This window comes from Mytilus edulis, chromosome 8 (assembly GCF_963676685.1).
Source record: "Mytilus edulis chromosome 8, xbMytEdul2.2, whole genome shotgun sequence".
NCBI lineage: Eukaryota > Metazoa > Mollusca > Bivalvia > Mytilida > Mytilidae > Mytilus > Mytilus edulis.
This window is the reverse complement of record NC_092351.1, coordinates 89,031,751-89,048,845: the sequence shown is the minus strand read 5'-3', so window position 1 is coordinate 89,048,845 and position 17,095 is coordinate 89,031,751. Positions and strand designations below refer to the sequence as shown.

The 17,095-nt window shown below is 30.9% G+C and overlaps 1 protein-coding gene across 2 annotated transcripts in view; it reads right to left on the bottom strand.

Annotated features, from left to right (window-relative positions):
- LOC139486565 (E3 ubiquitin-protein ligase TRIM9-like) overlaps positions 1-17,095 on the bottom strand; it is a 171,872-nt gene that overhangs the window by 116,335 nt on the left and 38,442 nt on the right. Inside the window, exon 4 of one of the 2 annotated variants that reach the window (XM_071271490.1) lies at positions 8,430-9,028. The exons of the other annotated variant lie outside the window; for it this stretch is intronic. The gene's annotated coding sequence lies outside the window, so the exon portion shown is untranslated. Of the gene's footprint in view, positions 1-8,429; positions 9,029-17,095 lie in introns of those variants that run through there. 2 annotated transcript variants of the gene reach the window in all.

Below are 17,095 nucleotides of genomic sequence, written 5' to 3'. Positions count from 1 at the left end.
TTGGTGTTTATGTTATGTTATTCTATATGTTTGTTATATTTATACATGTTTTGTGTTATTACATATGTTTGTTATACTTATACATGTTTTATGTTATTCTTGGTGTTTGTTATATTGATACATGTGTTATGATATTCTATATGTTTGTTACATTAATACAGGTTTAATGTTATTCTATATGTTTGTTACATTTTTACATGTTTTATGTTATTCTATATGTTTGTTATATTAATACATGTTTTATGTTATTCTATATGTTTGTTATATTGATATATGTTTTATGTTATTCTAAATGTTTGTTATATTTATACATGTTTTATGTTATTCTATATGTTTGTTATATTTATACATGTTTTATGTTATTCTTGGTGTTTGTGTTATGTTATTCTATATTTTTGTTACATTGATACATGTTTTATGTTATTCTATATGTTTGTGATATTTATACATGTTTTATGTTATTCTTGGTGTTTGTGTTATATTATTCAATATGTTTGTTATATTTATTCATGTTTTATGTTATTCAATATATTTGTTATACTTATACATGTTTTATGTTATTCTTGATGTTTGTTATATTGATACATGTGTTATGTTATTTCATATGTTCGTTATATTAATACATGTTTTATGTTATTATTGATGTCTTATTGCTAGAATTAAGAATGGAAACAAAGTGTGTGCAAGAGACAACAACCTGACTTAAGACCAAAATGTGTACCTAACCTTCCCTTCAGTACATAACAAAAAAAAATAGAAAACAAATAAATGATTCACTATTCATTCGTTGTTTTATATTTTATTGTTTTACGTCATGCTGGCTAATAAATTTTTATTCTTTTTATTTTAGTCTTAGAGATCTTTAGATTATTTGACATTATTGATGTTGTTTCATATGTTCTGACCGGTTTGTCTGTTAATATACATGTACACAGTTAGTAAGTGTTGCAATGCGTGACTGCCTTTTTTAAAAAACTGAACTATTGGCATAGAGGCAGAATCATTCTAAAGTATAGAGCCTAATTTTAAAGCTTTCGAAACACTCTGAATTTTTAACCAAAGAATTGATTATAATTTTTCACCTGTATTTTGACAACTTTCGTAATTTTGTGTCCTTAATGCTCTTCAACTTTGTTCTTGTTTGGCTTTATAAATATTTCGATATGAGCGCCAATGATGAGTCTTATGAAGACGAAACGCGTATCTGGCGTACTAAACTATAATCCTTGTACCTTTGACAATTTTTAACACCACTGGGGCGATGCCACTGCTGGTGAACGTTTCGTCCTCGCGGGTATCACCAGCTCAGTAGTCAACACTTCGGTGTATATCATTAATATGGTCATTTTTATAAATTTCCTGTTTACAAAACTTTGAATTTTGGGAAAAACTATGGATTTTCGTATCCCAATCATAGATAACCTTAGCCGTATTTGGCACAACTTTTTGTAATTTTGGATCCGCAATGCTCTTCAACTTTGTACTTGTTTGGCTTTATAAATATTTCGATATGAGTGTCATTGATGAGTCTTATGTAGACGAGACGCGCTTCTGGCGTACTAAATTATAATCCTGGTACCTTTGATAACTACTTAATGTTCTTTAACTTTGCAATTTGTACGTTTTTGATTCGAACACAACTGTTGAGTCCTTTTTACATGTTGTGGACGTCAAGCGCGTTTGATTCACACAAGTGTTATCCTAGTTACTATGATAAGTTACTTCATAACATCATATTGAAATTTTCATGATTGTTATCTTAAATAAGTTAGTACCAGTTATTCCATTAATAAAACTTTGTCGAAACCTCTAAACGCAGAAAGACTTCGTTTACGGCAGCGACATCAACAAAGTACTAGAAGATTAATTGACCCTTTTTGTTTGGTTTTACTTTTATCAGGAACGAATAATGTAAAACAAGTTAAATAAAACCGACATTTGACTCTTCTTTTCATTAAGGATTCCGAACCTCAGTTTTATAACAATTTCTCAATATATAAAAAGAGAAATGTGAAAAGAACTATTATTTCCTTCCTTCGTCTATCAAACTGTAGAATAAGTTTCCAGATCAAACGAGAAATTCTACGCTATTAGGTATTCTTAAAAGTCGTATAAAAACCAAAAATAATAAATGCCCTAATTGTTATTACACTGGTACACGAATGGGTCAAGTATTTCATGCTAGGTTACGGATGAATAGTAGTTCTCTAAATGAGCATTTGTTCAAACGAAAATCTAGTAGATTATTCAAACAGCTGCTTGTGTGTTTTAATCGCGTCTACAGCTCATTTGTTATGGCATGGTAAAATATATGACGAGTTGCGTAATGACATTATTTTCTCAGTAAACTATCCAGTCACCCTAAACACGAACTTACTTTCATTTGGATCAACTTTAGCCAAAAACAAAGATATTTTTGAAAAAGTACAAAATTTCTTACTGAAGTGCAAGAGATTTACAAGTTAAATTGTTATTAAATATTTTCACAAAGTTGCATTTCACCTAAATATGTGTGTAGTATTTAAGTGTATTCTTTTTTTTTGTCTTCTATTTTTCGTCTTATTTTGTTGTATTTTCATTATTTTAGAATTATATTTTGTTTCTCTAATTTTTTTCTGTTATATAGTTACTTAATTATTCTTGTTCCATATGATTGTAACATTGCATGCTATATTTATGTAATCGTTAACTGGAGTTATTATTTGAAGGAAACGGATTAATATAAGCTATGTACAGCTTGTTTCCGAATCCTATTATTATACACGTGCAGGAATTTTGATAAAGTCGGTGTCCATATTGTTGTCTTACAAAATCACAACGTGAAATGTATCAACAACATTTATACATTTGTTGTTTGAATTTTGATGATTGGGAGACAATTTACGAACGTTTTTGTGCCTTCTTTACATCTGTTTTTAAAATAATTCATTCTAAAATATTTCAGATATATAGTATGCGTATACCTCGATTTTTTCAGTAAGAAATGAAGGCAAGTTTGGTGCAAAATTATATCAACCTGTGACCTAGATATTAAAATCCTAATATATTTTATGGTGGTTAATTCTGTTAAATGATTAACATTATTCCCGTAGTAAGTATAGTAATGTTTGGTAATATTTTTTTTTACATTTCAGTTGTTTTAGATTTGTTATAAGTTATTGGGATACAGAAGTAACTGATCTTACATCACAGAAATAACAATAAGCATATCAATAAATAAAACCACCAACAGGACAACAAGGATGGCGTTGACCCCAACCAAGGCAAAAAAAAAATAGCCTGTAATTCAGTGGTTTTCGTTTGTTTATGTGTTACATATTTGTTTTTCGTTCATTTTTTTTTATATAAAAATAATGCACTTAGTATTCTCGTCTGAATTGTTTTCATTGTCTTAATGGGGCCTTTTATAGCTGACTATGTGGCATGAGCTTTTCTCATTGTTGAAGGCCGTAGGGTGACCTATATTTGTTAATCTTTGTGTCATTTTGGTCTCTTGTGAAAAGTTGTCATACTGTATCTTCTTTTTTATATTTAATAAAAACCAACACATAACAAAGGATAACAAACTAACTTTTCCTTGTGATGTTTCTCTTTTTACCGGACCAGTTTCGGCGTAACATCTTACAAGTCTATCCAAATTATCTTTACAAAGAATTCCGCAGAAGTTGGAGCTAGGGACGTCCCAAACGTGTAGTGGAGTTAAAGTATTTGATTCGGTTTTGTGTACAAAACTTGAAAAAGACACGCGATACCTATGTTTGGTTCTCATTCCTTTCCACGTAAAAGTTTTAACTTTAAACATTTTATTGACACGGAATCAATATTCCGTTATTTAAACAACAGACCGTACTGGCCATCGGAATTTTGGATACACCAAACCAGGTAATTCATATCTTATTAACAGGCATTAACTGCCTTCAAATTTACAAATAATTCATACGTTTTTGTATTTTTCAAAAGTATCATTCAATATGTGTTCTACAAGACCAACATTTCTTCAACTGTCTTCTGATACCTTAAACACTATTATAAATTATACGTAGCTGTATATTTACACCTATACATAGAGACTATTTTGTTAACATATTTTGTTTTGCCGCGCATGTAATTATTTTGTGTCATGGATGAATACCCCATAATTGTTTGTGTTTCTGTGACAATAAACCTTATATCAAATGTTCTATGTTTGTCTTTTTGATTTATTTTCACTTCAATAAACGATAACTTTTAAAAAGATAATCATATAAAATGTACTATGTAAAATCAGTGTCCTTTCTTTCCAAATATGTTTTAGGCACAATAAACCGCATAGAAATTAACAAAAACGGTCAGTTAAACATTTTTTGTTTCGGTTTACATAAAAATTGTGTGTATCAATAGTATAGCACTATATGTGCATTCAAGGGCCAAGTATAAGTTTATTAGGAAAGTGATATTATTTTCAGGACTTTCTAAAGATTTGAAAGATTCATATCAATAATATGCTCTTCAACTTGGTACCTTATTTGGCCTTTTTAACTTTTTGGGTATTTTAGCGTCACTGATGAGTCTTTTGTATACGAAAATGCGAGTCTGGCATAAATACAAAATATAATCCTGGTATCTGTGATGAGTTTATCTATATTTTGAAGTCGTTTAATTGCATTTATATTGTTGCTTGATTGTACATGGTCGCCTATAGACATTCAGGGGCATTACTTAAACAGGTAACAATTAAAACTACCTGTTCAAGTAATGTTGAAAACGAGGCTATTTTAAATATTACTTATAAAAGTGACTTTTCTGAATACTATTTTTAGAGGTGTCCACTAATACAGATTTTACTAGGTTTAACAATTTTTCACAGTCATCTGGTTATTTTTCCCCTGACAAATTAAATCTAATCCTTCTGAAATACTAATTAACTTTCTGACGCACTTATCTTTCATACCGACGCTTCTTGGTCAAAGATTGGTATCTTTGGACAATTAAATTCTTATTTTCCTCTAAAATCTTGAAGGTAAACTGATATAAATAGATAGATACTTGTGAATTGGTTAAGACTTGAAGTTATCTATAATTTGTAACCCAAACCAAGTACACATGTTCCTTTAACAAGTTTTAATACTCATTGTATTAAGAATGTATCAAATAACTTATTCGAGTAATATTTTTGTCATTATTATTGAATTAACCCTTTATCTCTATAATCCTCTCAAATATAAGAAATTCTTGACTTTATGATATGAAATTATGTAAAAACTCATCAAAACTACATTTAGTCTATGTTTTATTGAAATTTAAAATAACTCTACTAAGATTTTTTTTTATTTTCAATAACAAAAATTACTTATATAAGTAACTTTAAAAAATTAATTGTTTAAGTAATGCCCCTGACTGATGGAAACTAGTAATATTCTCCTTAACAGAGAAATATGAATGATTGAAAAAGTCGGTTATAATTGGATACCAATTATACTAGAAACCATGTACTAGGTCAGAGGTCAGACTATTCTGTTACAATAGACGACGTCCGACTCAGTATTCATTTAGAAATTTCATCGAAAATACTCATTTTAGCGGATTATAGCTCCGAAGATAAAATGGAAACTTTGCTCAGTTTTTGATAGTTAAAAGAGACTATCAATATATATTGGACCAATTAGATTATACATAAACAATAAGCATACGGAACCCACGGGTCATATTTACTATTTCCACCAATCGGTCTTAAAAGAGGGACGAAAGATACCAAAGGGACAGTCAAACTCATAAATCTATAACAAACTGACAACGCCATGGCTAAAAATAAAAAAGACAAACAGAAAAACAATAGTACACACGACACAACATAGAAAACTAAAGAATAAACAACACGAACCCCACCAAAAACTAGGGGTGATCTCAGGTGCTCCGGAAGGGTAAGCAGATCCTGCTCCACATGTGGCACCCGTCGTGTTGCTTAAGTGATTACAAATCTGGTAAATAGTCTAATTCGGTAGGTCATATTCATGAAAGGGAAGGGGATTGTAGTTACGACGTAAGGAACATATCCGATATCATTTGTGAAACATTATTCCATAACGGTCAACCAACTCGTGATGGCGTCCGTAAAATTTACGAAGGGATGATTTCAACTTTACCATTTGGAACTCTTGGTTTAATAGCTTCCTTGTGAGCAGCAAACCTGTATCAAGAAAATCATGATAGGAAATGCAAGCACGGGAATATCGTATCAATTTGGGAGATATATACCCCGTATGCAGGTGCTGCTGGAATGTTGCTACTTAGAAATGGAAAGTTCACAATTGGAAAGCTGAAATCATCTCTTTTGTCGTAAAGTTTTGTTTTCAACCGACCCTCATTGTCAATTTCTACATGTAAGTCAAGATATGAAGCCGACTTAACTGTATCTGTAGTATCCTTTATCTCTAGTTCGATTGGATAGATGCGTTCCACATAGTCACCAAATTTTGAATTGTTTAGTGAAAGAACATCATCTATATAGCGGAAAGTAGAGTTAAAGGATATTGCTAACTTCTTATCTTTCTTCCTAAGAAGTTCCTGTATGAAGTCAGCCTCATAATAATAAAGAAACAAGTCGGCGAGTAGAGGGGCACAGTTTGTTCCCATTGGAATGCCGACAGTCTGTTGAAAAACACGTCCTCCGAACGTAACAAATATGTTGTCAATCAAGAAATCAAGCATCTTGATAATATCAGTTTCAGAGAATTTTTTGTTTGAATCAGAGTGATTCTTTACAAAGTAGGATTTATCCCTCCCTAAGACAAGATACTTGTATCTACGTTGGCCATTCTTTTTTATGAAGCAAAGTAATATCAACTCTTTCAATTTGTCTTTTAGTTTGGAATGTGGAATACTTGTGTACAGGGTAGAAAAGTCTTAAATGCAGCGAGAAACTCTCGCACCCGAAAGGCGTCCTTTAGCTGACCCCTAAACAAATATGTATACTAGTTCAGTGATAATGGTAGTCATACTAAACTCCGAATTATACACAAAAAACTAAAATTTAAAACAAGACTAACAAAGGCCAGAGGCTCCTGACTTCGGACAGGCGCAGCATTGCGGCGGGGTTAAGCATGTTTTATGAGATCCTAAAGGATCTAGGTTTCAGCTTCGACACTTTATCTTTTAGTTATTTGGGATTTGTGCTTTGATCCTATCTAGCTACATGTAGTTAATCCTTTACCATCTAATTTTTAAAGTTTAATTTCATCTTGCGCTAATGCACAACCGAACAAGGTCAACCACAAGTATGTTTAACTAAGCCATATTTTTATGCGCCTGTATCAGAGAAGGAGCCTGCAATTTAGTGGTTGGCGTTGAAATTGTTTAATATAGTGTTTGTCACTGATTATTTTTGTATACATATGATTGCTCAGGTTTCTTTTTCAAATATATTCACATTTTATAATCCTGGGATATTCAACAGTTAACAAAATGGTTCGGGATTTACAAAGATTATAATAAAATTAACGGTACCAATTTTCTTGCACCAGATGCGCATTTCGACAATACATGTCTCTTCAGTGATCTTTACTGGCGTTTTGTCATTTCTCCAAAATTGTATGTACCGATATGGGCCCGGACAACCAAAATACTTCAAAATTAGTATCAAAAGGTAAAAGCAAATACTTATTGACTCTAAGTCACAATCATGTGTACTGATGGGTGACATGTCCTCGTGCGGACTCCTACATTGGGATCTAACATGTTAAAGAACACGATAATCGTGTGGGTCAAGTACACATCTGGGTAAATATTCATATCACATTTGCATGTTCTTCTTTTAAATATGCATTTAATTTGCTGCTCGACATTAAACAGTTATCCATCATAATCATCATCTGGTGTACTTTTAGATACAGGTTTTTCAACTTTTTATTATTGCCTTGCTTTAAATGAAATATGATTTCAGTTTTCCAATTTTTATACATTTTCTAATGCAGTAACATTCCAACATCTGCATATGGAGTATATAACTTCCAGTTAATACGATACTTCATGGCTTGTACTTCTGTACTTCCTATCCTTGATATAGGGTTGCTGCAGACAAGGAAGCTAGTAAACCAAGAGTTTCAAGTGGTAAAGTTGAAATCATATCTTCGTAAATTTTACGGATGCTATCACGAGTTGTTTGACCGCTACATAATATCATTGTATATGTATATCATGCTGTATTTTTCTGTTTTGTTCTGTGTAAAATAAAGATAGGTACCCAGTGGCAAATAGAGTATTAGAAAATTTTACGTTATTTATTAGGTAGTATGCCAGATAAACACATATGACTTCTAATCTCACTTATACGTACATTAACGAAATAGTTAACATGTTTTGGGAATTGACACACGAGATTGAAATAGAATATCTAAGTAAATTTCGTCTTTTTCTTATTAAAAAAAATGTATATTATAACAAACAAAAATACATTAAGTCAATAATGCCATTTCCGAATAATTTCGTATGAATCATACCAAATGTATGACATTATCAAATATTTGTTCTATTCGATAATAAGGAATGTAGTGTACGTCAAGCAGACAACCAAAACAAAAAAATAAGCAAGATACATCTTGAGGGTAACGCTCATAGTGATATTCACTATTCTTTGATGTTGAAGATTATATTTAAAGAACATGTTGAACGTATAAAATGTTGTATAATATATATCTTTCAAATTATAATCTGCATAACATTTAATAATAGTTTCATACAAAATAAAGTAATAACATTTACATTACTAATTGTACTACATCTGACTCAAATTTCGACATTCATTTCTCTTTTGTGAACGCAAGACTTCAATACTTAAAAATACAAAATGTAATACAAACAGTAATTACCAGGCGATAAGACAATCTTTAGATAATTGCTTGTAATACCTGCGAAGTGATATGTTGTCAAACATTTATAATTGTCATTCTGTATTACAGTTCACCAATCATATCATGCCACGTAACGTCTCTAAAAATATAAAAGTACAGAGAAATGTAAAAAGAAATATGGTGTATTGATGTCAATGAAACAACTCTCCGTCCAGTTCACAAAGTATAATAAGTTAAATAACAAAAATTCGTAACTAGAGGAAAATTCAAACTGAAAGTTTGTAATCAAATGGCAAAATCAAAAGCTCTTACACATTAAACAAATGGATAACAACTGTCATATTCCTGACTTGGTACAGTATTTTCTAATACTTCCACTTGTATGACACTCGCGTTAAATTCCATTATATAGACAATGATGTGTGAACAAAACAAGCATACATTCAAAATGAGCATACCGTTGGTGGTCTTCGACCAGTTTCTGCTCTTTGGTCGGGTTGTCGTCTCTTTAATATATTCCCCATCTACATTCTCAATTTCATACACAATAGGATAAAAATGTCAAAAAATGTGGTACAACAGTCAATTGGCTTACATCTAAAGCAAACTAGACTAGTGTAAACAATTCAACAAGAAAACCACTGGTGTACTTTATACAAAAATTATGAAACGGGAAACCCATATAAATACCAACAACTGACGATTGAACAACTTCTTACTCGGAAAATCTCAGTTTTTTTAACGTTTTAACAGGCACTAACCTTCCATTAAATTTAACCAGTAATGTAACATAAAAACATAAAAAGATACTAGGTTTAATTCACTATTCTATACTTACGAAAATGTCCGTACAAAGTCAGGATTATGGCTGTTGTTATCCATTTGTTTGATATGTATGGGCTTTTTATTTTGTTATTTCGTTACGGACTTTCTGTTTTGAATTTTCCTCGGAGTTCGATATTTTTTTTAATTTTTTTTTTACAAAGGTGGTGGACCTGATATCATTCTGCATAGATAATGTCATTGAACAATCGGTACTTACTGTGATGAAATAACTTAAGCATTGTGAAATAGGAAATGTACCAGAATGTTCACGATAAAGAAAGTCGTCTAAAGAACGTACGACACGACATTCGTATATATACAAATAGATGTAACGGAATTTAATGGTTGGTTCTATAATCACTCTTAGTGGGAATTTGTTGCTTTTTTTTTTTTTCCGACGACACATTGGCACATGTGGAACAGAATCTGATCAACTGTTCAAAGCACCATAGACTACCGGCAGGGGCTCATGTAGTTCAGTCTTTTAACTTCGATGTTTTGTACACTGTTGTTTGTATTATTTATCCTTTTCTTTTCTCTTCTTTTTGTTAATGCGTAGTGAATTACTTATGTATAGGTTTGAATACTCTTCGGTACTTTCAGTTCTCTTCAAATCAAACCAGTTTGAAGTAAGATATGCGATAGTTATGAAACCAAAATAAAAAATCTCTCAGATTAAAGTATTCCATTGATGGTTCGGATATACATGATTATACTTTTAAGCCCATATATTATATATGTTTTCTACCAGATTATATACTAAGTTCTCCAAATGTTTCGTTGCGAACGTACATTATATACGTTTAATAAAAGTCATATATCAATGTTCTTATATGGTACAAATAATTTGTTAACCTTTTTTTGTTGTTGATATAAGCTGCAAAACACCAAGAAATCTTCGTTAAATGAATAACAAAAATATCCTTAAGTATGCTTTCATTTCTTACAAGGGGCAGTGCTGTTGATCCAATTGATAAAATTGGGTTTCTACTCTGTATTTTTATTTTTCTGTTCATATTGCAACAATTTTTTTTATCATGTTTATATTTGTCTTTAACTTTGAATCCCATTAAATCTGTTACGATTTCTGTACAATACCAGACCAGTGTTTATGTTTGTCATATGCAAGAAGTAGTTTTGTAGAACTATCCTTTGTTTTCCTTTGCTTCAGCACATTTATATGTTTTCAATGTTTATTCTGTTAAAAGAAAGCAGCCTTTATGTAAATAGAATGTCTAGTTGAAATATTTTAAAAGGTTGATGTATGACGACATTAACTAGCTGTAAAACCAGGTATAGCCCTAATTTTCTTTTAATAATACCTGTACCAAGTCAAGATTATTGTATTGTTTTTCACTTGTTCCGTTGATTGATAGTTTGATTGTGTCGGTTTGTATGGACTTCCCCTTTTTGAATGTTCTGAGGTGTCCAGTATATTGGGATACTGTTTAAACACATACTATTAAGTTATATGTTCAATTAAAGTTTATGACAAATTTTAATATCATTCTACATCTTCAAAAAATGGAGCAACAAAAACTTACCCACATTTCTTACAATCACTGAAAATAAAAAAAAAAATGATTAACTAATATAACTATACTGCACTGATACTAATATACATGTGCAATGTTTTTTGTGTCTTTTAAAAGCAAAAGAAATTGCAAGATACACATATGTATATATATAACGGTTTGATGAAATACAACAAAGGAAGAAAACATCAGCAGTTAAAAACAAATATTTTGCGTTTCCTGAATCTAGTATTATATGTTTATCATTCACTGATTAAGTTATATTTTTTGTTTGCTATCTACATTTGGTGCTTCAATGATTTAAGAAATTTTAAGTTTGATGAACAAATTTGCTATTATTAAAAAGGCCAACATGCTTGTTATTGTACAAAAGAAGTAAATAAAACAGTTTCTTATAACAAATAATAATAATTGCTTGTTTCAATATTTCAAAATAGTTCTAACAGTTTGTCAGCCTAAAATCTATTACTGACGAATAAATAACATAAGTTGTTGGTATGTCCGTTAGTGTAAAGGCCGTTTAGAGAAAGAACACGAGTGTTAAAAAAGATCCAAAACATAACATGAAATGCAAATACTTCTAATAAGTATATGCCATAACATAACAATACTTACAATTGTCGACCGTGACTGTAAAAGATTATAAGAGATAATAAAAGAGATTATAATTTAACGAATTAACTCAATATTAAGAAAGAAGACTATCAATCTTTGATCTTAATTTAATAAAATAGCAGAAATTAAAACTCGGATCCAAATAGACGACTTATGGTTTTCTATCTTTTTATTTGAATTACACTTTGAAATACATTACAATCACATTCATGTTATTTTTTCCATGGGAATTCATTAACCTTAAACTTTTATTTAATAAAAACTTTCTGATCTTTAACTACTTATTGATAGTTTGATTTCTGATACATTACATAATAAAAGTATGTAAATATTATCTGATATCCCGCTGTCTATAAAACATAAACTTTAATCTGAAGAAGTCTTAGTTCCTATCACAACGGAGATTTTCTCATTTTTTTCTCATTTGTATAAACAGCATTAATGATACAAAATATTTTGCACCATTTCAACATTTTGACATTTCATAACCCTTCAGTAATGCTGGATTTTTTAAAAAAGTATTTAACATGATTTCGTAAAACGTGGAAGTGCTGATGAAACCAACAAGAACAACGTGTAAAACTGAAACTCAGTTTGACATGATGTGTTGTTACTGTTGTCAGACGAACATATACCCTACGTCACTGTTTATTTGATACAAATATACCAGTTATTCAGAACCAATTAAAAAGTAAGACTAAGAAAGAGTAAAACCGACAGAATTATTGAAAATAAAGATTTCGTTGATATTTCAAATTTCACCGGGAAAATCATGATAAACTTAATAATAATATCAGGACTGCAAAACTTTTTAAAGATACCAGGCATCCTTTGTCAATGTATTACGCAAGCCCAGTGGAGCTCAAATAACAATTAACATGACTTCTTTTAACACGAAGTTGAAAAGCATAAACAGAAAAACGAAGAATCATTAAGTTATATGACCACAAGGCTGTACTGTTACTGTACGTATTGTAGAATTGTACACAAACATACCTTTCTTGTGAAACAGACGTAAAAAATTGCGTAGTGATTGAAATAATACCAACCACTATATGCAGAATTCATCAAGTCAAATAAGACCACATAAAAGCATTGATTAATGACAAATTATGTTGATGGACACATTAATCGAATATTGGCGTTTTATTTTGATCGGTTGTTGAACTTTGAACCTGAAAGTGATACAGGTTTAGATATATAAAACCTATCTTTGAGAGCCGCACAGCGTCAACATATTTTAGTGAAAGCGACTCATTAATGTATTGTACCACCTTACAAAAAATGATATTTGAATATAAAACAGGGGTTAAAATCACATCATTTAAACACCATATACTTGTAATTTTTAATGTTAAGCTGTTACACTTATAAGGCAAAGAAAACCATTGATTTTGCTTTGTTGGATTGTGTTATAATTTGTTTTGGCGGGCCTTATTACACAGTAAGGGATCTGTTCAAGTGTTGGAGTGCTGATCAAACTAACAAGAACAAGCTTTAAAAGTTAAACCCAGATTGACATGATGATTTGTTACTGTTGTCAGACGAACAAAACCCTTACGTCACCGTTTATTTGATACAAATATACCAGTTATTCAGAACCAAAAAGTAAGACTTAATTATTGAAAATGAAGATTTCGTTGAGTATTCAATTTTTTACCCGGTAATTCATGATAAAACTTAATAATAATATCAGGACTGCAAGACTCATTAAAGATACCAGTCATGCTTTGTCAATGTATTACGCATGCTCAAATAACAATTGACATGACTTATTTTAACACGAAGTTGAAGAGCATATACCGGAAAAAGAACAATCATTCAGTTATATGGCTACAAGGCTGTACTGTGACTGTACTTAAGGTAGATTGTAATAAAATACCTTTCTTGTTACACAGAGGTAAAAACAACTCGTGGTGATTCAAGGAATACCAACCACTATATACAGAATTGATAAAGTCAAATGATACCACACCAAAACATTGATAAAAGGAAAATAATTTTGAGGTACACATGAATCAAATAATGGCTTTTTTTATTTTGTTCCGTTGTATGTTGAACTTTGAACCTGAGTTTGATAAAGATTAAGACATATATAAACCTATGTTTGAGAGTAGAACGTCATCAACATAATTTAGTTAAAGCGACTGATTAATGTATAACAAACACCACCTGATGTTTGTATTTAAAGCAGTGAGTTCAAATCACATGATGGAAACACCATATACTCGTTAATTGTAATGTTAGGCTGTAACACTTATACGGCAAAGATGACCCTTGGTTCTGCTCTTTTTATATTGTGTTATAATTTGTTATAATAGGCCAAATAAAACAGTAAGGGCTTTGCTTATTTACTTAATTAGGTACCGGTGGATAGTTGTCCAATTGTCAATCATACCACATTGTTCTATCTTTATATAAAGCACTTGTCGTTTTTTTTTTGTATTTTTTTTGTTAAACGAAAATTTGGTGAAATTAAGCTTCATGTCTTTTGTATTTCTAAAATCGCCGCAATGTACCATTGTTGTGCTAATGCGACGTGAAGCAACCAATAATTCAATTTTTTTTTTTACTTTGTTAGTGTTATGATATTGTAATTTTCACGTTAATCATCTTGACCTAATGTGTTGAGTATGGCCCAAACAGACGTTAACTAATTGGGTTGTTCACCATTAATGTTTGTTTACAAGAAATGTTTACAAATCAGTGGAGCAATTATTGATATTGATGGAATGATAAGAAATTTCTATTCATCTTAGTCTAATTTGTTGTATGCGGCCCAATACGATTTTTCATGATTTGGCTGTTTATCATTTATACTTGTTCACAAAAGTTGTTATCAAATCACTAGATCAATCATTGAAATTGGTGGAATGGTTACAACTCGATCATAATATACGGTTCGAAACTTAATTTTTTATTGTGTTCTAAAAGTTCAGTAGTAACCAGATATACAGAAACAATAGTTATTCCGACATCGATATCTTGGTGTTTATAGATGTTCTTTGGAGTTGTTGTATTCATAGTTTGAATTTATGAACAACATCATATTACTTTGTGAACTAATCTTAAATATTATTCGGTTTGATTTTCGAAACAATTAGGAAAAAAATCCGGACAAAGAAAAGACATTTTACAGTCTAGGTGGCATTTCAATTTGTATACTATTTCTGGTAAAATTGTACAATAAATCAGGTTAACATTTATCATTGATTCTTTTCATTGCTGGCTATAATCTAAAAGATATTTATGACAATAACTATTGTTATGGTGGAAACCTGATGCAAAGGTCATTGTTGCTATCAAAAAAAAAATGTGATTGCATTGAGTAACAAAACCAATACGTAACATTAATGTGTCAGAATGACTCGTATGGCCTCGTTTTCAAAAACGATTGCAAGCTCAATATGAGAAGGACTTAAAAAAATAGTCTTAATAACTGTTATTATAACGAATTTATTAAAGCTCAAATCATAGCTTTGATTTTGGCAAATCAGAGGAATGGAACCTAAGGTATACATAATCTGTAACGCATCACATTTAGTCCTGGTATCTATGATGAGTTTATTAAGAAAGCAGGTAGTCTTAAAGTTATTAAGCTTTAAAATTCAACATACAAGGTGTTTCCCCTTTAGGCAGACAAATCATGAACAATAACTTCTTGTATCATGATTTGCGTTTCGACGATTTTTAGCTATTTCATATAGCAATTATAAGTCGGTTACTCTTTTAAAGTTTTCAAAGTTACTGTAGTTATTGTTCTTTTGAACACGAACAGAACCCTAAAAACCTATACCCGGACAAATTGTTGATACAACATATGGATTGGCATATTGGAAATTTTTAATTTAGAGGCATATATAACGCTAATGTAATGGCTGCAGTTATGATAAGACAAAATGGTCGTTATGCAAATAAGCAAAATACTCCAAATTTTGCCATATGTTCCGCCTTCTAAATTCAGAGGATTACTCAGTGATGACAAAGATACAATGCCTCTATAGAAAGATTATTTAGAGAAATTGATCAATGTCATCAAATTAATATATGTCAGTGCAACGCCGGAAATAATACTATTCTCAGTGATTTGGAGCTTTTATGCCCTTCATTTCCTGTGACATAATATGCAAATTTTATGCCTCATTTATTGTGTTTATCATCCAATCAATGTGTGGTTTAAGATATGTAGGACCAACGGAGTTTAAGATATGTAGGACAAACGGGGTTTTGTTAAGATATGTAGGACTAACTGGGTTTCGTTAAGATATGTAGGACCAAAGGAGTTTTGTTAATATATGTAGGACCAACGGGGTTTTGTTAAGATATGTAGGACCAACGGGGTTTAAGATATGTAGGACCAACAGAGTTTAATATATGTTAAACCAACTTGGTTTCGTTAAGATATGTAGGAGCAACTGGGTTTTGTTAAGATATGTAGGACCAACGGGGTTTTGTTAAGATATGTAGGACCAACAGGGTTTTGTTAAGATATGTAGAACCAATGGGTTTTTGTTAAGATATGTAGGACCAACGGGTTTTGTTAAGATATGTAGGACCAACCGGGGTTTTGTTAAGATATGTAGGACCAACGGGTTTTTGTAAAGATATGTTGGACCAACGGGGTTTTGTTAAGATAAGTATGACCAACCTGGGTTTTGTTAATATATGTCGTACCAACGGGTTTTGTGAAGCAAATATTTTAAATTTTGTATCATCCGACGAAAACATAAGAAGCCACAATAACAATATTCAATTAAGAAACTCCAACCAATCAAACCGTTCAGAAAAATAAACGAATAAAAAAAATCCGCTTTGAAACTGCAAACTGCAAGCAAATAGGTTCCCAGGACTACACGAAGAAATATTAGGGATATTCGAATATTACATTTTGAAAATATTTTAGAAATGAATCTATAAAGTGACTTTTTTCTATATCGTTTTCTTCCTCATGGATTGACAAGCATTGTACATATTCATCTCTGGTTGCACACAATAAAGCTAGCCAGTAACATAAGCATAATCAAGCAAATGAGAGAGAAAAAAATCAATACGATACGACATTACAGATATAATCATATAAGTATAACAGATTCACTCAGAAAGATAATTGTAATTACAGTACAAACAAGCATATCGATACATCAATAACTATTTTCATTCAGTGACTTTAATCTAGGAATTCTGTGTTCATTTACACACACAAAAAATCAATATCAAAACATAACACCCGGTCAATCATTCGGTATTGAAACGAACAAAGCTTTATTTGTTTTTGAAAAAAAAAATCTGATTAAA